This window comes from Musca autumnalis, unplaced genomic scaffold (assembly GCF_047663935.1).
Source record: "Musca autumnalis isolate F117 unplaced genomic scaffold, ASM4766393v1 scaffold_2, whole genome shotgun sequence".
Lineage (NCBI taxonomy): Eukaryota > Metazoa > Arthropoda > Insecta > Diptera > Muscidae > Musca > Musca autumnalis.
In genome coordinates, this window is record NW_027411755.1 from 56,257,073 (window position 1) to 56,284,947 (window position 27,875).

Below are 27,875 nucleotides of genomic sequence, written 5' to 3' on the forward strand. Positions count from 1 at the left end.
TGAAAAGCTTGGTTTTTTATTTTTTCGTAAATTTTGAAGTTTTCGTGTGATTTTAAAGAAAATCTTTGCAAAATGCCTTTCACTCCTCTCAATGATTTTACCCGAGTTTCGGATAATTTGGTAAAATTTTGTGCCAAAATTAAAGACGCGAAGGAAGAAGATTTAGATTTCTTTATTTTAGAAGTGAAAAGTACCGAGTTGGTTAAAAACTGGTCCAAGGTGGAAAGTTCGTTTGATAGTTGCCTCGAGTATTTGAAATCGGCTGAGGATACAACTGCGGAAGACATTGGTGTTGTCGATGGTAAATACGCGGTTGTTTATGAACTTTTTATGGAATGTCAGGCCATAATAAATAAATATTTGAACAAATTTCGGCGGTCTCGAAAATCGTCCTTGAGCTCTTACAGCAGTTCAGTGGTTTCGTTAAACCAGGATCCTTCCGATATTCCAAAGGATGGACAGGGTTCGTCTGCCACTCCAAGGGAAGCCCCGAGAAACGATCCCGGTTTAAATAACACGAATTCGTCTACTCACACTGTTCGAAGTGTGGGTATTCAGGCTTCTAGCTCCCCAATATCAGGTATTGGGAATTCTAGGGATAGCTCGAATTTTGCTATTGACCCGCCAAATTTAGACATTGTCCATAATTTAGCTTTGCCTCCATGCGATATTCCCGTTTTCGAAGGTGATTTCTCTCGTGGCCTACTTTTAGAGACTTATTTAGCACGGTCTATATTACAAATTCTAGATTGTCGGATATTGAGCGTCTTTGTCATTTGACGCAAAAAACTAGTGGGGAAGCTCGTGAAATTGTTTCTAAATTCCCTTTGACTCACCGTAGCTTTAGTCTTGCTTGGAATGCTTTGAAATCGACTTATGATAATCCTCGTTTGTTAATTCATAGTCAGTTCAAAGTATTATTTTCGCTCCCGGTACTTGAAATCGAGACGTGTTCGGGTCTCAAACAAATCCAGCGTGGTGTTAATGGTTGTTTGTCTGCAATGTCCATTTACGACGTTAGTACGGAAAATTGGGATCCGTTCTTGGTCTTTATTTGTCTTCAAAGGCTTCCAAAATTAACGCAAACTTTGTGGGAGCAAAGCGTGAAAGACAAATCGTCTATTTCGATGTGGAAAGATCTCGATAGTTTTCTAACTGAGAGAATTCAGACGCTCATGTGTCTTCACGACATGAGAGGAAAGGAGCCAGTTAAAAAATCTAATGTGAAAAACCTTCAAACACACATGGTTAATACTAATTCATCTCGTTCTCCACAAACCTCGCGGAAAAATGATTGCATCCTGTGTCCTCAACAGTTCCACTTGCTTTTTGAATGTCCTCGATTCAAAAATATGTCCCTCTCGGCTAGGTTTTCCACAGTGAAACGTCGTAGATTGTGTGTGAATTGTTTGCGTAAAGGGCATGAGGTAAAAAATTGTGGTAGTCATCGTCGGTGTTCGAAATGTAACCGAAATCATCATACGTTGTTGCATCGTAGCGATTCGTCTCCTAACAGCTCGACTACAAATGTTCCTTCGGTCAACCGAAACGCAACAAACTCGTCCAACCCTTCACTCGTCAACCGGTCTCGTCCATCCACTTCCACAACAGTGCAAACAATGCATGCTAGTCACAATCAGTCGGTTCTTTTAGGAACAGCTATGGTCCATATAATGCATCATGGCATTTCGTACCCCGCTAGGGCTTTAATAGATCCAGCCTCTGAATCATCTTTTCTGACAGAGCGACTACAGAATAAGTTGAAACTTCCTGTATGTTCAACGAATGCAGTTATTTCGGGTGTGAATTGTGCAATTTCGGCAAATTCGCGAAAAGTTTGTCCCATTAAAATTGGAAGCCCTTGCGATCCCTCGGTATTTTTAGAAACTCGTGCATTGGTATTGCCGTCAATTTCTGGGAACTTGCCTTCGTTTGCAGTTTCAGCTGATTTCAAATCGCAAATGCCAAGTATTCGTCTGGCAGATGTTAATTTGTTCGATTCACGTCCTGTGGATCTTTTGCTGGGTGCAGACTTGTATCCAAAAATCGTGTTAGATGGTTGTCAGTCAATTTTGTCGGGAGCATTGCTTGCTCAAAATTCTGTTTTCGGATGGCTTGTCACTGGACCGATCCCATCGTCGGAAGTTCAAACATTTGCCACTACTATTGACGTCGTCGAAGAGGACTCGTTGAACAAAACTTTGTTGCGGTTTTGGGAATTAGAGGAGATTCCTAAACGGAAAATGTTGACTCCCGCAGATCGTATCTGCGAGGAAAATTATGTCAAAACCACGCGTAGGGATTCAGAGGGGAGATATATCGTGACGCTACCTTTGCGATCAGAGTTCGGCGAAGGAATAGTTTTGGGAGAATCTCGTGCTAACGTTCTTAGACAATATATTCGTAATGAGACGTCTTTGACTAGGAAACCATCCGTAAAAGTAATGTACGATAGGGTCGTGATCGAGTATTTAGAACTTGGCCACATGAAGCCAATAGATATTTCCACAAATGATAGCTCTCTTTCGTGTTATTTGCCTCATCATCCGGTGATTAATTTGGAGAAACAGACTTCTAAGTTGCGTGTCGTTTTTAATGCCTCCAACAAAACTTCGACCGGGAATAGTCTGAATGACGCGTTATATGTTGGGCCTACATTACAACTCGACTTGGTGCTTTTGTTACTTCGTTGGCGAGTGTATAGATTCGTGTTCAATTCAGACATCACTCAAATGTATCGGCAAATTCGCGTCGACCCTAAACATACCCCGCTTCAAAGAATTCTCTATCGGGACTCGCCAACCAAACCAATTCTCGATTACGAATTGCAGACGGTAACCTTCGGCCTAAATTGTGCGCCTTATTTAGCAATTCGGACGCTTTTGCAACTCGCAGATGAGACTGAGACAGAATTTCCACTCGCGGCTAAAATATTGCGAACCTCCATGTATGTGGACGACGTGTTAGCAGGGACTCATGATCTAGAGACCGCGTTAATCGCTAGGGACCAATTGATCGGTGCACTTTCTTCAGCAAAGTTCGAACTAAGGAAGTGGACGGCCAATGACAAGTCCATTCTCGATGGTTTCCCTCCCGAGCATTTAGTTGATGCTCAAGTTTTGTCGTTTGAGGAAGCTAGTGGTTCAAAGCCCCTGGGAATTAGGTGGAACGCTAGGTTGGATTCGTTTTACTTTGAAGTTAGTCCCATTGAAACTAAGCCTCAGTATACTAAGCGAGAAGTACTTTCGGCAATCGCCAAACTTTTTGACCCAGTTGGTTGGTTAAGTCCGGTTATTGTAACGGCGAAAATTATAATGCAAAAGGTCTGGATGGATCAGATTGGTTGGGACGATCCCCTTTTGCCCGCTACTTATTCGGAGTGGCGTAAATTCGTTGATGATTATCCCCAAGTAAATTTAGTAAAAATTCCTCGGTGGATTCGATATACCCCAGAATGTTCGGCTGAACTTCACGTATTTTCGGATGCCTCGGTTAAGGCATATGCGGGGGTAGCGTATATTAGAATTGAGTCTCCAGATAAAAATGTGTTTGTTCATTTGTTATCGAGTAAGACAAAGGTAGCTCCCTTGAAATCGATCTCACTCCCTCGGCTGGAGCTTTGCGGCGCAGTGTTGGCGTCTGAACTTGTAAAAATTATTGTTAAAGAGATCGACTTAGAATTTCGTCAAGTCTACTGTTGGACGGATTCTACAATTGTGTTGTCGTGGCTTAGGAAAACCCCCTCCACTTGGACTACATTCGTGGCGAATCGAGTTTGTAGAATTCAGGAAAACGTTGGTAACCATAATTGGTATCACGTTAGGTCGGAAGATAACCCGGCAGATTTGGGAAGTCGTGGAGTTTCGCCAGCAGATTTGGCGGCTAACCCTCTTTGGTGGCATGGGCCGAGATGGCTCAGTCTAGACAAGTCGGATTGGTATATTCGAGACCTGGTTCCGCTTGGAACTGAAATGGAAATGCGTCCGGTTCATTGTCACTTCTCGTATTTCTCGTCCAATTTTGAAGATGTGCTGGAAAAGTTTTCGTCACTTATGAAAGCACTTCGTGGTATGGCTTATTGGTTAAGACTCATTCGACAGATCCACCCGCGTCTTAAGGGTAACTATTCGTATCCACACGCCAGGGTTTCCGCTGCAGAATTAAACGAGGTTCGAACTAAATTAATTGTTACTGCCCAAAAACTGCATTTCGCAGACGAGTATCAATGTCTAATAGATAATAGGCCGCTGCCTAGAAAGAGTCCTCTTGTTCCTCTCAATCCGATCATTGACGAAAATGGTGTCATGAGAATGGATGGTCGGCTAACGCGTTCGCCAACTCTTTCGTATTCGGAACGCAATCCAATTATCCTTCCATATAAAAGTAGGTTTGCTCGACTTTTAGTAGAATACGTCCATCTAAAATGTGTTCATGGGGACGTACAACTCATGCTTAGAACGTTAAGAATGGAATATTGGATTCCACGAGCTAAAAATATGATTCGCTCGGTAGTGCATAACTGCAAAATATGCCTTTTGGAGAAGAAACGGCATTGCAGTCAAATAATGGCTGCGCTACCTCCAGAGAGAACTATTATTGATAGGGCGTTTAGTACAACGGGAGTCGACTTCGCTGGTCCTTTCGACTTTAAGTCATTTACTGGCCGTGCGTGCAAGATTACAAAAGGATACGTTTGTGTGTTCGTTTGTTTTTCTACTAAGGCGATTCATTTGGAAGCAGTTTCGGATTTATCGACTGATAATTTTTTGGCCGCACTTCATCGCTTCATAGCACGTCGGGGTTGTCCCCACTCGATATTTTCGGACAATGGTACGAATTTTGTGGGTGCTTCTCGCGAGCTACGTCGAAATTTTCGAGATTTCATTCGGGATAGTTGTGATTCGGTTTCTTCTACATTCGCAGCTCAGGGCCTTTCATGGCATTTCATTCCAGCTGGTGCTCCACATATGGGTGGACTCTGGGAAGCTGGAGTGAAAAGTTTTAAGCAGCACTTTCGAAAACAGGTTCGAAACGTTCGGCTTACCTTTGAAGAATTGGCCACTGTATTGGCAAGAATAGAGGCTTGTTTGAATTCGCGTCCTCTCTGTCCGATGTCGGATAGTCCTGATGAACTGATAGCATTGACACCAGGTCATTTTTTAATAGGCGCGCCTTTACTTGCTCCTCCTGAGCCTGTCGTAGTGAACGAACCGTTATCGCTCGTGAATCGGTTTCGAAAAGTTCAAGCTCTTGCTCATTTGTTTTGTATTAGATGGAAGGAGGAGTATTTGAAAACTCTGCACAAGCGGTATAAGTGGAAATATCCCGAACGGGAAATTGAGAAAGACGATCTCGTTGTCATTCGTCAAGAGCAGCTTCCTCCGACGTCATGGAAGTTGGGTCGAGTAGAAAATGTTTACCCGGGTGTTGACGGCCACGTTCGTGTCGTGGATGTTCGTACGTCAAACGGCGTTGTAAAGCGGCCCATATCTAAGTTGGTCACTCTGACCGACCAATCCTCGAACTTCGAGTAACTTTTAATTTAGTTCGAACCTCGTTTAATTCTGCAGCGGAAACCCTGGCGTGTGGATACGAATAGTTACCCTTAAGACGCGGGTGGATCTGTCGAATGAGTCTTAACCAATAAGCCATACCACGAAGTGCTTTCATAAGTGACGAAAACTTTTCCAGCACATCTTCAAAATTGGACGAGAAATACGAGAAGTGACAATGAACCGGACGCATTTCCATTTCAGTTCCAAGCGGAACCAGGTCTCGAATATACCAATCCGACTTGTCTAGACTGAGCCATCTCGGCCCATGCCACCAAAGAGGGTTAGCCGCCAAATCTGCTGGCGAAACTCCACGACTTCCCAAATCTGCCGGGTTATCTTCCGACCTAACGTGATACCAATTATGGTTACCAACGTTTTCCTGAATTCTACAAACTCGATTCGCCACGAATGTAGTCCAAGTGGAGGGGGTTTTCCTAAGCCACGACAACACAATTGTAGAATCCGTCCAACAGTAGACTTGACGAAATTCTAAGTCGATCTCTTTAACAATAATTTTTACAAGTTCAGACGCCAACACTGCGCCGCAAAGCTCCAGCCGAGGGAGTGAGATCGATTTCAAGGGAGCTACCTTTGTCTTACTCGATAACAAATGAACAAACACATTTTTATCTGGAGACTCAATTCTAATATACGCTATGGTCCTTCGAGCCGGAGTAACTTTTAATTTTTTTCGCAGTAAAATGGACGCTTCAAATATGTTCGGCATCGATCTCGTTATGCAGATTGATAATCATTTGGAAAAGGCAGATAAAAAGAAGCGGACTACCTCGGAGGTAGTTGAAGAGTTGGTGAAGCCGATATCCGCCGTTAAGCTCACCGAATCCGAAACGGAATCCGTTACTGCGGATCCGATATCAATGGCAACAATTCCCGAATCCGTCACTGCGGGTTCTATTGGGGTATCATCGAAATCCGTCACTGCGGCTTTAAACAAACAAAAGTCGACATCTGAATCCGTCACTGCGGGTTCTTCCGTTCCCAATTCGCGCGCGGTGAATACAGATCGTGAGCCCGAATCCATCACTGTGGGTTCAGCTGTGGCCTCCCATGTTCGCACTGTAGAAAGAGAGCGTACGTCCGTAACTGCGGGCGATTCGTACACGCCTCATAGATATAGCTGTCGGGTATGTCAGCGTCGGCACTCGTTGAGCGCTTGTAAAGAGTTTTTGGCGATGTCTCTTGATTCGCGTCTTAATGTACTAGCTAAACATCGGGACTGCACTCGTTGCTTGGGTAAGTGGCACCAAGCAACATATTGTCATAGCAATAAAGTGTGCTATAAATGCGGCGGTAGTCATCATGTCTTGTTACATGATGATCGGAATGATTTTGGCCCAGGGTCTAAGGCATTGTTCCGTCCGCGTCCTAGTTCAAGGTCCAGTCCGTATCCAAAGTCTGCATCCCGTCCGAGTTTAAATTTGGAATCTCGTTCGTCCGAGGTTTCCAGAGCGATTTGCCCTCCATATCATAGTACGCTGGGGGTCTTGTCTCTGCAAACGGTTGCGACTTTGTCGCCAAGCCTTATCGCTCAGCTAACTTGTGTGGCACAACCCTTCCCAGTACGTGCCGTGCTGGATCCCTGCTCTACCCAGAGTACAATATGTTCATCCATGGTGGACCATTTAAAGTTTCCGACGTCCAACCTAGATGGTTTCAGGCTTTGCCGGGTCACGATAGCTTCCGTCTATGACCCTACACAATCTATATCGTTTGTGGCACGAGTGGCTGATATGAGTCACGTGTACACTCCAAAGGAAGCGGTGCCTGAAAGATTGAAAGAAGCGTTCCTTGGGCTCCCCTTGGCGGACCCACACTTTTTTCGGCCTAGTCGCGTTGCTCTGGTGCTTGGTCCAGATGTTTACGCTAAAGTGGTGACTCACCGAGTGCAGGCGTTACCGGGGTTACCTATAGCACAGTACACCATATTTGGTTGGGTGTTATCTGGCGCGTGCTATACGTAGTCCAGGTTCATGTACATACATATGTTATTCATAAGAATTGAATTATGAAAAAATGAATTGAAATAAAAATGAAATTGCTCACAAACACTGCACCACCTATTCTATTGTATATAATTAATTGCTATTGTAAATACTTATTATCGATCTGTGTTACAACATTAATAATGTTGCAAGGTCGGCGCCAATGTTTAAGTAAGAATTAATATATTTCAGTTAAATTTGCATTGTTTGGAAATGCACGCTTTTTGCACTATTTTCATTGTGTTTAATTTGCATACTCGTTAGAAAACGGCATACTCCCTTTTTGTTACAACATTGATATGTCATATAGGAGTTTTCTAACGAGTGTTGTTTTTGCGCCTACGCGACCTTTCGGCATTATTATTGACACTTCGCTTTCGATCGTCATCCGTAACACAGGTAATCTGTCCGCCTTGCTACTTTTCCCTTTAGTTAATTTTATATTTATTATTTACTCAATAAAGCTTCTGCTTTTTATTATTTGAAAATTAAAACGTTCGTGTTTTTATTTATTCTCTCTTTTTCGAAACGCAATTTCGGCGCCTTTACACTCCTAATTGTGAGACCAGGTACCGTCAAAATGTTGTTTATTGCTGTAGTATGCAATACCAACAAATTAGTTAAGTGCTTTTTCGTCGAGAATCGACGAACGCATAGCAGTGGGAAAAATTTGGTAGCGCCAAAGAAATTCTCGATCAGAGTGTTTCTTTGCGCACGTATCTATTTGAGCTAGCAATTGACACTTGGGTATAAAAAGTTTCTTGTTGAAAAACAAGAAATAAGGGAACTGATGAAGATCTGTGGCGAGATCTGAAACTATAGTATTCCCTGCCTTACCCCTTGGTAAACATCGCCAATTTTTTCCCACTAATAAATTAAAGTTGTTTTAATAAAATATTAAAACAACGACTATGGGATTAAGCCTGACTATTTTGAAAAACAAAATATAAGTCGTCATCCCAAACAAAAAACGCCAACCCTCATAATAGAATAATAATAAAAAATAATAATAGAATAATAGAAACTTACATATATACCAAATTACAAAGCTCTATCTTAAAAATTGCAAGCTGTATCTTGATTTCAACCTTGGTCGGACGGACAGACGTACATGGTCATTTCGACTTTGAATTTTAAACTGAACAAGAGTATTGTATCTCTGAAACTACTGAAGCAATTTTCCTGAAAATTTATATTTTGTAAAACAAACATATTTTTGTAAATCTTGCTATCGGTTTGAAAATGAATTTGCAATGGTGGTTGTGTCTCCCACCCTAGGTCCTTATTTGGGACCCAATGGCCCGACCATGGCATTTTGAAATATGTTATATCTCCAAAACATCGGGACCTATTGTCATATAATTTTCAGATGATGTACAGGGATGTCCCCTGGTAAAAATATGCTACATATTTTGTTGAATTTCGGCGGAGCGAACCGATTTCCATGTAATTTTCAGATGGTGTACATGGATGACCCCTGGTGGAAATATGCTATATATTTTGGTGAATTTAGGAGGAGCAGGTTATGCCTGTGCCCTATTTTTTAAATGCGCTATATATGTAAAACTTACGAGCGTGTCCGTTTCCCCGACCTTCGGTACATATTGTAGCCATAAGACCCGACCACTCCTCCTTTTTTATATATATTACAAATCAATTGAAATACAAGATGTTATGAATAAGGAAGCTTTGGTCTTATTGGAAAGCAAGTGTTTAATTAGAAGGCAACATATCGATAGCTATAGCTTTATCAGGTATATAAGACAGATTATAAGAAGGTAAAAGTAAGGAAGCACTTCACTTTGAGATTTCAGACAAACACTTCCAGTTATACTATTCCAGCAGATCATCATCAGCTTTTTGGCGGTATGTACAAATTAAAAAAAAAAAACAAGTAAAAAAGTATCAGTCGGCTATGTCAACAGAGATATACCCTCAGCCTATGTGAATTGGAAATGTCATCTACGGACAGATCGAATGTATTTAGGGTCTTTTTAGAATTTTGTGGCACTTTTTGGACATTTGATCTTGCCGACAAAAATGTGGATTAGGATTAATGTTCAAAAGTTCTGCGGAGGAGGGAATGGACCTACATAGTGCATTACGGAAGTGGATCTTATTTTGAGAGTCATATCTTTTCGATAGATATCGCGCCCACCAGTCATTTCATTGGGTTATCGTACACCTGTTGGACCAGGCCAGGAAGCATGGACGAAAAACATAATATGGCTGTAAGGGGAACCACAAAGAACATCATCGGTATAATTTTCCAAAGGATCTCCAAACATACCCTAAACTGCACTTGGACACACATGTTGAACTTTTGTGGGGGAGGTATCCTAAGCAGAGGACCTATATGGGCCATTTTAAAAATTAAACTATGTTTGGACGAAATATGACGAAGGCCACATTTTAGACCAGCTACTACATATGGTGCCATAGGGGTTTTTTACAACTTTCGGGCTGTTTTCCCAAGAAGTATGGACTTGCTACTGAAAAAACTTTTACCGTCGTAATTGAGACAGCGATTTCAAGTTTTGTCAACAGAAATCAAAGTTAGTCAAGAGCAGGTCTTAAAGGGAACTTATCCGAAATTTTGTGTGGGAGGTACCCGAAAGAATGGACAAATATAGTCCATATTCAAACCTGATCGATATCTGGTAGATATATCAGGATGCGTAAAGTATAGACCAAATCGGCCCTTTTTGAACTTTTGTGGAGGAGGTACCTGAAGGAGTGAACCGATATGGCTTATCTTCGAACTTAAACTAAGTTTGGACAAAATATTATGAAGGCCAAATTTTGGATCGAATCGGCAGATCCGTTTGAGAGTTATCTTGCGCTCCAACAACTACACGCGGTGTTATAGGGGTTTTTTGAAACTTTCAGACTATATTCTCAGGAAGTATGGTTTTGCCCCTGATGAAACTTGTACCGCCGTATGGAGGGGGCGGGAATACAAGTTGTTACAACCAAAATAAAAACGATTCGAGCGCAGGTCCTGAACTTTTCCGAAATTTTGTGTGGGAGGTACCCGAAGGCGAGGACCGATTGAGTCCTTATTGGATCCTTATCTAAGTTTGGTAGAAATTTCACGATGTGCAAAGTATGGACCAAATCGGTTTCTCCCTTCAAGAGTGGACCGATATAACCCATCTTCGAACTTCAACTAAGTTTGGACAAAATATTACGAAAGCCAAAGTTTGGACCGAATCGGTTGATCCGTTCGAGAGTTATCGTGCGCACCAGCCAGCCAGACAGACAGACGGACGGACATTGCTAAATCGACTCCAAATTGTCTGAAACACATTTCGTCCAAACATACTTGGGGTCTTAAACCATTATTTCAATGAGGCACATTTTGCCGGTATGAAAGTGTATATACCCTTGTTAGCATAAGTGCTGAGGGAATAAAAACATGGAAAATAGTGAGTCAAATTCGATATACTAGTTATTGTTGTAAATTTGATTTAAATAAAGTGAATGCTTCATACAAATTTACGCTACTTTTAAAATTCTTAAATTAATGGAAATTTATTGAAAATAACTTAAATACAGCAGTTACTTTCGTAACAATAGTGTTAATGGGCCTGAACTTTCTGAGGCAGTACAATGATTGGATTATGTTTTACGCTGCGGTGAGCACAAGCGAAAAAAGTGGTTAGAGCATATGAAATGTTGTAACATTAGAACTAGTAGCTTAAGACGATACCGAACACTGAGAAAAATGATATTCAGTTTACGATGGACGATGTTATCCGACGCGATGAGCCAGGAGTCAAATATCCGAGCAAAGCCATCAACTTATCATTAGCCACGCTAATTGCTCCAGAAGGCGGAGAAAATAAACTTCGATACTTCTACTCAGTAACCGACCGTGTTATTCAGATGCAAATCACCAACACGGGACTTGATTCTGCTGAGTTTTTCTACCCGTAGAATATGAAACCATTCGTCACTAATTAAACATCCACATTGTTCGCCACATTGATTGCGGAGAGGAGGCTCCCACTGAATGTGCAGGTCAATGAGTCCCATTCGATAAATTAAGTAAGCCGTTCGCGCATTCCAGAGCTATTAGTGATAAGATGCGAAGAAGGAATAAGGTCCTATCTAACCGGAAGCACTTCAGAAGCAATAAAGAAACCTTGTTAATCACATACAGCGCGATAGGCCGGTCTGAAGGAGGAAATTACAAACTTCCCAGAATGCAGCCCTGAGAACTTCAACAGGTTGCCTCCTCAGTCGTTTGTTTGGGTGCTATAGAAAAAAACACCCAAGTCATAACCTATGGGAGGTACCCCTCCCCGCCCACAGGCATGTCAGGAGAAATCTTCATGATCTATAAAGAGAGTCAAAGATACATATAATAGAGAACCTCCTCAATTCATATTAGGTCATACCGCAGAACGTCCACAAATAAAGATCTACATTTCCTTATGGACAAATTCTAAAAGGGTTACGCGATTTTTTAATTTGGATATGGAAACAGAGGCAATTAATAGAAATAACAACGAAATAACACATTGTGAGATCCAAACTGCGATAAAGTCTGCGGTTTTATCCTCAACAAGAACATCAACATTTTCGGAGGTGTCAAATCCCCTCAGTGTAATGTAGGCGACAAGTGGTTCCGTAAGACACGACGTTCGGAATCGGCGATAAACAGTAGGACCCATATCAATGAGCCAATATAAATCGGAGTGAACCTATTTATATAAGAGAAGTCTCCCTTGTGGGGACATATGTATGTATGTATGTATGTATATTTGGAAGCAACCAGTGGTTGGCCGACTTAAGGTAAAGTTATATTAGGCAAATATTTGCTTTAGCGACCGACAGTGTGCGCTTATTGAGAGCAAGTGAGCGTTAATAATGCATTGAAATTTATGCTCACTTGCTCTCAGTAAGCACAAACTGCCGGTCGCTGGACCATATATTTGCCTAATGTGACCTACCATTATATACATAATTTCATCAAACCGCAGATCGTCTATGGTGTATAGACGAATTCTCCTTAAATAAAACAAGTAAGTCAAGGATATAGTCGGACGGGGCCGACCATGTGATACCCTACACCCCTGGGAATTAGCTTTTCATAAAATCAAAATCGGCTACTTTGCCGATATATGTCCTAAAAGAATTAAAATATCGACCAAAAATAAAATTTGTATATTTTTCATACAAAAGTAATGGTCCATTTCACCCGCTAAATAACATCAGATTATCATCCAAAATTGTAGGCATCTTCTTTGACCTAAACTCTTAGAGAGATGGGGGTCTCCGGCGGATATTTCGCGGTGTTACATGCATTTTTACCAAAACAAACTTATAATACCCTTTCCACATTGTGGTGTAGGGTATAAATATGTATTTTAAAACATATGACTAAAATTTATGGTCAAAAATATAAATTGCCATCCTCGTACTATGGTTTGAATAAATACCAAATTCATAACTATGTAGCTTTATTATTATTGACCATACATATGTATGTACATATTCATATTTATTGGATTGTGCCTGTGTGCATTTTCAAAAGAAGAACATCAATTTCTATTTTATGAAACAGCATTTCCAACAAAATTCACCCTTACCCCCAGAATTGCTACGAACGGACATTATTGCAAAATATGCAAAAATTTCCATTTCGTTTCGTTCAAAAACACTTCATACAAATAAAACATACAAAAATATAGAACAACATATAATATTGTTTGATTTAAGTTCACATTCATTGTCTGTTAGAGAGACCAAAAATAGGACATAACCAATTTATGTGAATTTATGCAATGATAATAATAATACTATCAAAAATAACAACACATACTTCAATGTAAAATTTAAACTTGTAACTATTGAATGGAAGCAAACATAAAAACACATTTACCATTTACAATTGATATACAAGGACAGAACAGAAAGAATGTAAACTACAATTTATTGAAAATATGCATAATGAATTTTAAAGAGGAAAGTATTAAATAATATGAATAAAAAAACTTAAGTTTGTAAGTTTTGAATGGGATTTTTATACCCTCAGAAATTTGTCACATTAAACTACATAAAGGGTTTGGACCCAACATACATATATTAAGACTAAGTACGTTTCAATCAACTTGGAATCAATTTTTTCGGGTTCGTCCGGTGGTTAACACAAACCTCCACCCATAAGTTCTATAATTGGTCATCAAGTTTAAGGGATGTTCGAGAATCCTTTTGGAATTTTTACCGAATGAAATATTGTTTTTGTTCGCAAGTCCATACTTCATCAGATAATTAACAAAAAGTTCCGAAACTGCTGCCAGCACCAATGCCCACAGTAAATTATCTATTAGTCCATAAAGGAATTACTGTCTAACTTCATCGTGCGCCTGAACCTACTTTTTTTAAGGTGCTTACACCTGGGAAATTTTTGCAGATTCTGAAACTATAGATGAGAAAAATAAAAAAACAAAAATCAATGTTTTCACGATTTTTCTTGGAAACCGCAAGTGCTATTGAAATAGGATTAGAGCAAATCTTGTAGCTGTGACAATTCTCTATAAGATTGGCCTTTATGATATTTTCGTAGGTTTTACCATTTTTGAGTTAATAATAATAAATATAATTGTTCCACAAACATTCCATACGGGACAAAGGAGAATTCTCTCATATCAATGAGTGCACCCCGATTCATATTAGCTCAATGATATGAGACCTACTGTTTATCGCCGAGTCCGAACGACGTGTCTTAAGACGCTACTTTGTTTTTTTACACGGCTTTGAAGTTGTACATGGCTGGAATACTCAGGAAATGTCGCCAACATTACTGAGCGGTATTTTGCCACCGTTGAAAATTTCTATGTTGACTGGCCGGGGAATCGAACACACGACCTTCAGCGTGTAAGGCGGGTGTGCATACCATTGCACCACGGTGGCACCCTTGAGATATAGAAGTTCAAATTCGGACAATGCACTAACTGTATCACCTCCTTACGGTGCGGCCTAGCTAACTTTAAATGAAAATCGCTTACACCTATGAAGTTTTTGTAGTTCCTTAAACAGCAATTTTCATAGATGGGAAAAATCCAAAAATAAGGAAAAATCGCTGGAGGGATTTTTAAATTTCATGCACGGTGCGCATTAAGTGGAAGGTGCTTACTCCTGGAAAGTTTTTGCAGATTCTGAATCTACAATGTTCATAGATGAGAAAAATCACGCGGTCAAAGGTTACATTTTTAGGGATTTTTGATTTTCAAGATTTTGCATGGAAACCGCAAGTTCTATTGAAAATATTGTAGATAATTTTCACTGCTACAATATTTGCTTTAGTCCGATTTCGATTATTTTGGTTTTTTTGATTTTTCTTATCTATGAGCATTGTAGATTCAGAATCTGCAAAAACTTCCGGGACTATGCCTCTTCCACTTAATGTGCACAGTGCATGACATTGTTTTGTAAGGAGGCGATACAGTCAGTTCATAGTCGCTGTTTCAACTGCTATATCTGAAAAATGGTAGAACCTAGGAAAAAGTCATAAGGGTCATTCTTGTAGAGAATTTTCACAGCTACAATATTTGCTCTAATCCCATTTGATATGATTTACGGTTTCCAAGCAAAATCGTGATTTTCGATTTTCGGTATTTTGAGAATTTTAGCCACAATTTGTAACCGAACTATCTGCAATTTGAGATTCTCAGTGGTCATGAAATATCTCCACCAAACATCGTCAACATAGGTCCATGTTTTGGTATGGCCCCCTTATAACCGTACCTCCCGATTTTGGGTATTTTGAGCAATTTAGTTAAAATTTTTAACCGAACTAGCTGCAATTTGACTTTTGAGGTTCTCAGTGGTCATGAAACATTTCCACGAAACATCGTCAACATAGGTCCATGTTTTGGTATAGCACCCATATAACGGTACCTCCCGATTTTCGGTATTTTGAGAATTTTAGCTACAGTTTTTAACCGAAATAGCTGTAATTTGACATTTGAAGTTCTCAGTGGTCATAAAACATCTCCAACGAAAGAGCGTCAACATAGATCCATGTTTTGGTATAGCCCCCCATATAACGGTATCTCCCGATTTTCGGTATTTTGAGAATTTTTGCTGCAATTTTTAACCGAACTAGATGTAATGATCGGTATTTTGAGAATTTTAGCTACAATTTTGTCTATTCAAAAATAATCGTCAATATACATATGTCCATATAACTGTACCTCCCGATTTTCGGGAATTTTCAGTGGTCACGAAATTTCTTCAGTAAAATTCGTCAACATGGGTCCATTTTTGAGGGTCTACATTGTTTTGATGAAACTACCCTAAATTTGACTCTTGAAGTTCCCTGCAGCTATAAAACTTTTTCGCCAAAAATTTAAAGATAGGTTAACTCTTTGATATAGCCCCGTAGGTGGCACATTTCACCTACCTGAATACATTTTTTCAGATTAGATTAGATAACACTGTGCAACAAAATTGAGGTGAAAGTCTGGCGCACGGAAAATTCCTCTTGGGGAAGAAAGGCCTTGGTGAGTATATTATGAACCCCGAAGGACAGATTCGCCGTGAGTCGAACTTCCGCGTTATGGCGTGATGAAATTTTTGTTAGAGACCCTGTGGACCATCAGGAATTAGCGTTATATCTTTGTTCACTATTGCTTAAGTGCACTACAAAAACAACAAACAAAGGTATAATGCTAATTCATGATGGCGTACCGGGTTTCTCGCAAAAACTTCATCACGCCATAACGCGGAAGTTCTACTCACGGCGCATCTGTCCTTCGGGGTTTTTAATATAAACACACCAAAGGCTTTCATCTCCAAAAGGAATTATCTCTGCCCCAACATTTGTGTTCACAGTGTAATTTAAGCAATAGTGGGAGGCAGTAGGAGTCTATCCATTGTCGAAAAGTTGTTCCATCTAAAATTGTGAAAGGCCCCTAATTATTCCATTTTAATTAACACTATTTTATGGTGGAGGGTATAAAAAGTTCGGCCCGGCCGAACTTAACTACTTTGTACTTGTTTTTAGTTGATGCAATCACTATACGATGCTGAACGGGGTTTTGAAGTTTTTATGCTACCTTTGATTAGAAGTAATGTAATACCTCGAAATAGTGACCTTTTCCATTGATAGAATCGGATAAAGTCATTATAACCCTCTTTTACTTGTTTAGATTAAAATAGATAATTTAGGCATTTGGGGTATTGTTAACAGGAAAGAAACTAACTATTCGTTTTTTGTTAAGAATATTTTATGGCCCTGCCGAACTTAACATCTTTTTACTTGTTTAAATATTTTATATCCTGAAAACTGATGACCACGCCCACTCTTTCCAATACATTATACTTCCAAAACTACCAAAGCTAATTTTAAAAATGTTTAGGAATGTCTCGTGGTGAAATAAGTATATGTATTTATTGATGAACTTCAGAGGGTATATTGGCCTAAACTCGCCATAATCGCATCGGCTTGCAAATAAATTTGTGAGATATCGGTGGTTTTTTCCACGATAAAATAATCTTAGTTGGGCCCCGAAGTTCCGACCACGTCCACTTTTTAAATATGTTATAAACAAAGGAACCGATTTTCATAAAATATTGTGGACAGCATCGTGGTACACCTAGGCATAATTTTGGAGTTGGCGCCGTACCTCCCATATTAAGAAAAAAATACTATATACAGTATAGTCTCTATAATCCGCACACCACATGTTTTGGCAGTGTCCAGATTATCGACTATTATCGATAATTCCCTTCGCCGGAATGAAATCATGATATTGATAGCGATCAGTAAATTTTGCAGGCTGTCAGTGCGTTTTGTAAACATTACTCTCTGTAAAGAAAGTAATGATGAAGTTAAGCCAATGGGGGAATACTCCAGACTTAAGCAATCATTAAGTTAAAATGTATTCAATAAAAAATATTGTTTCACATAAACGAATTCATACATAAGTGAAATGCATAACTTTTTAAAAAATTTGATTTTGAAAAAAAATTGTACCATGTTCATTTTGACTATTTTGAGTCTTCAGTCTACCTTTCCCCAATGACATCATCGGAATCATTTAAGTCTACTGTCAATAAGGTGTAAGCCTTGCTTTTGTTGGAAAAGTGTGGCGTAATTTTTTAGGAAAAATTTGACACCGCGATGCAATGGTAAGCACTCCAGGCTTGCACATTTCGATTTCCAGGTGAGGAAATATTTCATATTTCCAACGGTGGCTAAAATATCTGAGTAATTCAGCAACCTAACTAAAAGTGGTGTTGCAAAACTCATTGTTCGGACTCTTCTATAAGAAGTAGGTCTTAAGTTATTGAGCTAATATGAATCGAAGATTGATATGAGAGAAGCATCCCTAGTCCCTTCGGAGATACCTAATTTTTTTAGCATGATTTTAAACGACAAGAACTAAAATAGGATTACTGGAAAAATTTCTTATTTTCTATTATTATTTTAGAAAAGCTTTGAAATATTTACCAAATAAAATTTGGAATCACTTTTCTAGGCTTGAGTCAGCTATTTCCGTTTCTTGACCTTTTGCAGAGTTGTATGTTTACAGGGTAACGCGTTTCGTATCGAACTTATGAACTTATGGCATTCTTTCCAAGTGGTTGCAGATCGGCTTGGACATGGGAATATATTTTTCTCATCTGTCACATGTTCATGCAATTTTAGGAGAAATGGTTGAGCAGAAGAATTATTCGGTTGCATTTCTCATAACCTAAATCAACATATCGCTAATTAGAACCATAAAACTCTGCACAAAGTTATTGTGTTCTTGTCTTTTTAAGCATTGCAAACAAATCTTATTCAGCACTTTGCATTATTTTACGTATGTATGTAAAGACCACTCTTCGAGCGGAATCATTTGTGCTCACAACCAATTGTTTCGCATTGAATTTCTTTATAATTAATATAAAAACCAAATTACCACTGCAAACAATAAAAAGTAACTGAATGTAGAAAAATATAATGAATGACCGGATTATCGAGGTAAGAAAATTGCCGTGTGTCCGGATTGCAGAGTCTACAATGCAAATATTTTGAGTGTCCGGATTGCCGAGTTGTAAGGATTAACGAGTCTCCGGATTAACGAGTGTCCGGATGAAGTTCAACAATTCAAAAATCATAAAGTACTTCCCTCATAAGTTCAAAATTGTTAGTTAAAATGGTGCGCACGATAACTATGTAAATGATTAGCCGATTTGGTCATAACTTTAAATATCGTAATTCTTTTCCAAACTTACATCACATATCGGTCCACTCTTTCAGGTATAATGGGTTCAAGTTTAATAAAACGTGACTTTAAATATCATATAAGAGTTTCTAGCATACCATTCCTAATTTACAATATTTAATTTACACCTTTATTAACTAAAGTCAATAAAATATTTACCCTCTGGAGAACTCCAGCAGAAAAAGATTGACGTTATTACGACATATTAAAAAAAGAAAGGAATCCTCGTGAGTATACAATTAGTTCACATATTTGTGTAACTTAACGACCAACCAGTCAATACCGTCACGTGCCCTCAAGCATGGTTCAACAGTACAGTTAAAACATATATACATGGATTATTTTAGATACTCTACATATTGAACACACACAAAAATGGGTGTGTGTATTAACACATATGTCAACATTCTTGTTGCTCTATTGTAACAAAAATATTCCCTTTTCAATAAATTGATTTCAACGAAAATGTTTATTTTGTTAAATATCTTGACGTTTTTATTATCTTGTTTTTTTCTTGTCAAAAAACATAGAATTTTATTTTACTACTTAAGGGATGATTTAATGTTTATCAATTATTGGCCTCGGGACAATCATAGCATCATAGATAAATTGTTGCAAATTCCCATTGGTTTAAAAATGTTGTTCACACACACGCACCTTATATATTGAGGAGACGGACAATCTGTCTTTATTATTTAATGTCTTGACAGTTTACCACCCTCTATCGATTAGAGGTAGAGAATGTCAACGCAATCACCACCCCACACATTTTTGTGTCTTTATTACTCATCTTGTTTTATGTTCACCCCCTCAATGGCATAGAGACCAGCATGTGTGTCGTATGAACGCATAAAGTCGCAACCATATAGTTGTTGGATTATTGCAATAGCACGTGTTCCAAATAGACTTAACAGTTTTTTCTATTAGACACAGCCAGAGTAAAAAAAATCTTAATAAAAGCCGACGTGTTAAATGCAGTAAATTATAATGAAAGATAAAATTATTATACACATGGCTCAAACATAGTCCAGAGGGTTTGTGAAGAATCGATTTGATGGAGTTGTAAACCATGCCGAATACCAATGTTTTAGTAACAACAATCCGAAAAATATCCACAGATAGTAGGCTACATTGGTTACCACAGGATTTTTTGAACGTTCGGGTTACATTGTAAGAAAGTATAGACATGCCCACGATAAAATTATGTATATAGTTGTTATAAGGACAACGAGGACTACCTTCAGGGAAAATTTTAAAACTATCTTCAAACAGACAATTCTAAAAGGAATTCTCGACAATTCAGATTCAAAGTTTGTACCAAATTGGTTACTCCTTCGAGAGTTGTATGGTTAACCAGTCGAACAGATGGAAAGGTAGAATGACTTAAAATTTTCTGATACGGATTTGGTTTTAAAATATGTGGGATCTAAATCAATTATTTAAATGAGCTAATTCGAATCGTGACGTACATTTCTGTTGCCATAAGGGCGAGAGTATAAAAACATATATATTGCGAAACTACTAATCGGAAAGTAGACCTTAGGAAGCTGGAAACTCAGTGGTTGACAAATGAAGATGGAATTGTTCTTCACATATTGTGGTAGGGCATTGGCACAGGATCGGTCCCACCCCTAATCCTATAAAATCTGTAGGAGCTCAGATTAGACTTGTGTCGAATATTTCCAATAAAAAAACTGGTTGTATATCCAGCTATTCTAAGAAAATAATATTCTTTAGTGTCATAAAAACAAGCCAACTAAAAAAATCAGATAATTACATTAAGAAAAAAAGAAAACTTTTGCATCAGGAGTCGGGCGATAGAGACTACTACTCATATACCTCGAATCCTACTCACAGTACTATTTGAGACTAAGAAATCCATATTTGGGTTTGCAAAAACATTAGCTAAGTCCTTACAAAATAGGCTAATGCCAAGTTTACACTTGCGCTCCAAAATCCACTGGATTTCACGAAATCCTGAAATACACCCCGATGTTTACACTATATGATAATAATTGATTGAAATGTTATTAAACTAAGAAGACATCATGGTTCTTGCAAACAAAGAGCAGTATGAATTTGGAATGGAATTAGACGATGGTGTCATGGGTCTAGTTCTCTATGGTTTTCACGGTGATTCTGAAAGCCTTGATGATAAACTTCCTAAACGCAGGAAGACATTACATGCTGAAGATTCTACATGGTTTGCAGACAAAAACAAAAGATGCAATGAGTTGGGGCAGAAATACTTGGGAAGACAAAAAAGGACACTATTTGGGATTACAATGTAGCTAAGAAACCATGTACATTAACGGAATTAATCATGAAATTTAATTGAAGGAAAAGGTCGTAAGGCAAAAATACAAAGTCGTAAGTACAACATGTCATGCTTTATATTAAATATTAGCCGAACCGGTCCACGTTACTGGCCCTTGAAACAGTTTATGTTACCTTTTCTTATGTCAATTAATTTTTTTGCATCGTAAATTAGTTGGGATATGCAAGTGAATATCAATAACAAGTAAGAACGTCGTTAAATTCGGCCAGGCCGAACTTGTTTTACTCTCCACCATGAGTTGTATTGAATTGTACTTCAATTAGTTTCCTTTCGTTTATGAAGTAGACTAAATACCAAATTTCAGCAATTTCGGTAAAACAATGTGGCTAACCTTCAAAATACCGAAATTCGGGATGCTCCGTTATATGGTTCTATATGAAGTCGTGGACCTATATAGACAAATTTATGGGAGAAAGTTTTATACCCGAAACGAAGATACTTTCATAACTTTAGCAAAAAAGCGTTTTTTAAAAAATAGGGCCTGCCCCCACCCCCTTCGAACTTCAATAAATATAAGGAATATTTTCACCTCGGTTGTTCCTTGTATATTCTCTGAAATTTTCAAAAAACATCGGTTTAGCCGTATTTGAGTCTATGCGGAACATACAAACATACACACATTGTCTTTTATATATTAGATTTCACACAAAAGTTTTGGTCCATTAAACCCGCTAATAATTATCCCATCACCATGTTAAATTGCAAGCTTATTCTTTGTCTTAAACTCAATTCATTCTTAAAATTTCGCGCCGATAGGAATATTACTGCGATCTACAGGACAGCTACAAAGTCGGGTAAAAATTTTGGGTTTGGTCCATTTCACACCTTTCGATCATATCTAACCTCTAATGGGGTCACTTCTGGTTGGAACTCGACCTCTCCGCAAAATTTTGTGATGATCGGTCCAAAATTGAGGCCTGGAGTATTATTACAATTGTTAATGGATGGACGGACACACATAGCTAGATCGCTTTATCTCGTCAAAATATGGAAAAACGGCAAGGGGAGGGGGTCTACAACGAATACCTCGCGATGTTACACGAATATTGGACAAAACAAACGTATAATACCCTTTCCACATTGTTTTGTAAAGTATAAATATTTTATTTTAAAAACGTCCGTAAATTGTAGGAAAAGGTCGTAAGTCCCTACAAAAATACAAAACTGTACAAGGAAAAGGTCGTAAGTCCAAAGACATCCAATTATCTCCCAAACGCGACGGAATTTTATCAAACAAAGTACAGGTATTGAAGCGGAATAAATAAACGAAAAATACTGCCTTTAACACCATAATAAAATCTTTAATACAGAAAGCGCTGGAATGTTTTTTCTTCCTCCTGAAAAATTTATTGAGAGGGACTTACGCCTTTTCCGACGGAGCAGACGACTTATTTTTTGTTGATTTGAAACATATTACAATAATCAAGGTAGATGCATATGTTGATCAAACATGAATTTTCAAAACAAATTGTTGTAAATTAAATTAGTTATCAAAAACAATTTTATATCGAAAATTATTGTAAACTTATCTATACATCGTATTAATTGTGTATAGTACTAACAAATGAAAAAATAAAAAATTATTTTATCGTTGAGACATCATAATATAAATTTTGATAGATAAAAGTTGTGTGCTAACAATGCGTTCCCGTACTCCGAAATCTAGCAAGACTTGCACTTCTCTTTAAACAAAAGTAGCGCCGAATAACAACCTCTTCTCCTGTTTTCTGTCCTACAATTTTGGCCTAGTAGAAACTAGCAGTATGTGCATTGGCATCTAAATACTACAGCTGATACGTTGTTGTTGTAGCAGCATATAAACCTACGTAGAAGCATAGGTTTAATACTGGGTTGGCAGCCGCTGGCCGAAACACTATGACCGGGTCAATCCGGTACGAAAGTACCCGTCATTTTTCCGTTCCCGTATTTTTTAATAAATTTTTATGGGGAAGCAATTTTTGTCAATTCGCTCTTTTTCTAACATTACCATTATAAAAGTACGGGAACACAATGAAAAATAGCATTGTAGCAAAATAATTTAATATTTTTTCACATTGTTTACAAATTTTGATACTAAAATTTTTCGTTGCAACAATTGACCATCTACCTTGTTTATTGTGATACGTGAAAAGTGTTGCAACTTTTGGTACTTTTTTAGGCAAAAACAGGGTTGTATATCATGTGTACTGTGATTTCGATGTTGATTTCGCTGAAATCACGAAATCAGATGATTTCATTTTTGTATGCGAAATCATGATAAATTTTGCTTGATTCCGCGCGAAATCATGAAACGCCTTCGAAATCAGGAAACAACGTCGAATGTAAACCAAGTATAAGTCGTAAAAACTCCATCTGATACCCCAATGGTTGTTGTTCCGGCCTAATTCTCTATTTATCTTAATTGTGCAAGTAGCTGTTTATAGACCCGATGACATTAACAACTTTGCAAGGACTATGCTCAAAGATGAATCACTTCTTTCGGAAATAGTTTTAAATTTATCATAGCTTGTACAAGGTTGGAGGCAAACTTATGCATTTAACTTCGCGGTTTTGGGCGATTTGAGTGAATGCTCATGCACAAACGATGTGTACTTTTACGTAGAAGATGCCTTAAAGAATGGACCGATATAGTCCATTAGTCCAAAGTGGACCTAATTTGGAAGGCATTCCTTTCAATAGTTATCGTGTCTAGCCGTCATTTTAGTTGGTCACCGTTAGATTAAGAGCTTCTGGACCATGTCAGGAAGCATGGAATTACCCATGAAAAACATAATATCGCTGTAAACAAGACGGCAAGGAGTACCATTGGTCAAAATTTCCAATCCTCGAACAGTCCTTAAACTGCGCTTATGTTGAACTTTTGTGATGAAGGTTTCCGAAGATGTAGTCCCATATAGACCCTCTTGGTTCTTGATATACGTATCGAACTAATTTGATCATGTTCAAAGTTTTGGTGAAATTTTGTGTAAGAAGTAAGCCAATATAATGTATATTCGAATCGAATCTATGTCTGGATGAAATCGATATGGACCAAATCGATAATTCCCTTTGGGAGTTATTGTGCTCACTATTCTAGCCAAGATTTTAATACCATAGAAGCAATATTTGAGCAGTAATTTTCTTTTTTCCGGATTTTAAGTTTCATTCAAAAAGAGTATTCAAGCAAAAAATATTAAATATTTCTTAGACAACTTTTAGTAAAGTACATTTTTACTGCAGAACCTTCAGAAATTTCCAGAAATAAAAATTATTTTAGAGAAAAACAAGTAAAAAGTCGTTAAGTTCGGCCGGGCCGAACTTTTTATACCCTCCACCATAAAATAGTCTTAATTAAAATGGAATAACTAGGGTCCTTTCATAATTTTAGGTGGAACAACTTTTCGACAATGGATAAACTCCTACTGCCTCCCACTATTGCTTAAATTACACTGTGAACACAAATGTTGGGGCAGAGATAATTCCTTGTGGAGATAAAAGTCCTTGGTGTGTGTATATTAAAAACCCCGAAGGAGAGATGCGCCGTGAGTCGAACTTCCGCGTTATGGCGTGATGAAGTTTTTGCAAGAGACCCTGTAAGCCATCATGAATTAGCATTATATCTTTGTTTGTTGTTTCTGTAGAGCACTTAAGCAACAGTGAACAAAGATATAACGCTAATTCCTGATGGCCCACAGGGTCTCTAACAAAAATTTCATCACGCCATAACGCGGAAGTTCGATTCACGGCGGATCTGTCCTTCGGGGTTCATAATATACTCACCAAAGCCTTTCTTCCCCAAGAGGAATTTTCCGTGCCCTAGCCTTTCACCTCCATTTTGTTGCACAGTCTTATCTAATCTAATCTAAAAAATGTGTTCAGTTAGGCGAAAGATACCACCTACGGGGCTATATCAAAGAGTCAACCTATCTTTAAATTTTTTTGGTGGAAAAGCTTTATAGCTGCAGGGAACTTCAAGAGTCAAATTGAGGGTAGTTTCATCAAAACAATGTAGACCCTCAAAAATGGACCCATGTTGACGAATTTTAGTGAAGAAATTTCTCGACCACTAAAAATTCCCGAAAATCGGGAGGTACAGTTATATGGGGGGATATACCAAAACATGGACCTATATTGACGATTATTTTTGAATAGACAAAATTGTAGATCAAATTCTCAAAATACCGATCATCACAGCATTCGGTTAAAAATTGCAGCTAAAATTCTAAAAATATCGAAAATCGGAAATACCGTTATATGGGGGCTATACCAAAACGTGGACCTATGTTAACGATATTTCGTTGGAGATGTTTTATGACCACTGAGAACTTCAAATGTCAAATTACAGTTATTTCGGTTAAAAACTGTAGCTAAAATTCTCAAAATACCGAAAATTGGGAGGTACCATTATATGGGGGCTATACCAAAACATGGACCTATGTTGACGTTGTTTGGTGGAGATGTTTCATGACCACTGAGAACGTCAAATGTCAAATTGCAGATAGTTTGTTTACAAATTGTGGCTAAAATTCTCAAAATACCGAAAATCGGGAGGTACCGTTATATGGGGGCTATACCAAAACATGGACCTATGTTGACGATGTTTAGTGGAGATAATTCATGGCCACTGAGAACCTCAAATGGCAAATTACAGCTACTTCGTTTAAAAATTATAGCAAAAATTCTCAAAATACCGAAAATTGGGAGGTACCGATATATGGGGGCTATACCAAAACATGGACCTATGTTGACGATGTTTCGTGGAGATGTTTCATGACCACTGAGAACCTCCAATGTAAAATTGCAGATAGTTCGGTTAAGAATTGTGGCTAAAGTTCTGAAAATACCGATAATCGGGAGGTACCGTTATATGGGGACAATACCAAAACATGAACCTATGACCATATCCTTTGGGATATAAGTTTGTTGATCACTAGGAACCCTAAGTGCAAAATTATAGCTAATTCGGTCAGCAAATGTGCCGAAGAACGTCATAATACCTCAAATCCGGAGGTACCGTTATATGGTGGCTATACCAAAGAGGGGACCGATATAGCCCATCTTCGAACTTGACCTACCTATGGAAAAAAGACCCTCGGGTGCAAAATTTCAGCACTCTATCTCAATTATTACGGACGCTAGAGTCATTACAACAGACGGACAAACGGACAGAGAGACGGACAGACGGACAAGGTTAGATCGTCTTAGAATTTTATTCTGATCAAGAATATATATACTTTATAGGGTCGCAAATCACTAGTTCGATGTGTTACAAACGGAATGACAAACTAAGTATACCCTCCATACTATGGTGGAGGGTATAAAAATAATAATTTATTAAAGTAGCTCAAAAATTGTATCGGACCAAACCAGGGATCCCGTGCGTACGTCCCTGACCAGTGGTGTTTACAGAGGTTCAAAACCATTTCTAAAAATACATAGGTCTACGTTTTGGTATATCCCCCATATAACGCCAGTATAACGCGACGTGACACCTTAAGGAATTTTGAAGGTAGTAGTCCTATTTGACAACTGAATTGGTTGTAAGTTGGTATTTTGTCGCCAAAAACGGCACCTCCCAATTTTCGGGACATTTTAGGATCCCTGCAGTTACAAAACTTCTCCACCAAAAATTTTTTATATAGGTTTATATTATGGTATAGCCCCCATAAGTTGGTATTTTGTCGCCAAAAACGGCACCTCCCAATTTTCGGGACATTTTAGGATCCCTGCAGTTACAAAACTTCTCCACCAAAAATTTTTATATATTATGGTATAGCCCCCATAAAACAATACCTTCCGATTTTAGGTATTTTGAGTATTTTAGCTACATTTTTAACCTAACTTTTTAGCACTTGAGATTCACGGTGGTCACAACACTTCTTCATCAAAAATTGTTTATATAGGTCCATATTTTGGTACAGCCCCCATATAACGGCACCTCCCGATTTTAGGTACTTTAACGTGTTAACTACATTTTGTGACTGAACTGCCCGTAATTAGGCATTTGATGAAGACTGAATTAACCATTATTAGACATTTATGGTTCCTTGCTGTCTCCTGCAACTCATCCACCAAAAATTGGCCACATTGGTCCATGTTTTGGTATAGCCCCCATATAACGGTACTTCCAGATTTTAGGTATTTCCTCCATATAATGTTATCTTTCGGTTTTCGGTATTTTGAAGGTTTTAGCTACATTTTTTGACTGAACTGAACCCGTAATTTGGCATTTGAGTTTCCCTCTAGTCATGAGACTTAACAGCAAAAATGGCAATATGTTGATATAGACCCCATATAAAGGTACCGACCGATTGAAAATATCATCACATAAATTGTCTTACCTATTTTAGATATTTGGGGTTTCCGTGGTCAAAGAACTTCTCCACGTAAAATTTTGGACAGAAGGGTGAAGTAATAATTCCATTTTAGTTTAAAATATTTTATGGTGGAGGGTATAAAAATTTCGGCCCGCCCGAACTTAACGATTTTTTACTTGTTCATATCAATGAGTTGTTCCGATAAATGTGTTAGAAACCCAAAGTATCAAACCTACTTATCACCGTTGTTATGGGTACCGTGATATTACATATTTTTGGACACTAAAGGCTAGTATTGTTCATCCAAGGATTCCAGATACTCGAACATTTACAACAATATTCAGACGGCGATAAATTATACAGATGTGGATGTATTACAATTACACTGTTCAACAAAATTGAACTTTTTTTAAAATTACAAGAAACCCCGCACAGATTATGAAAGAGGACCGAAAAAA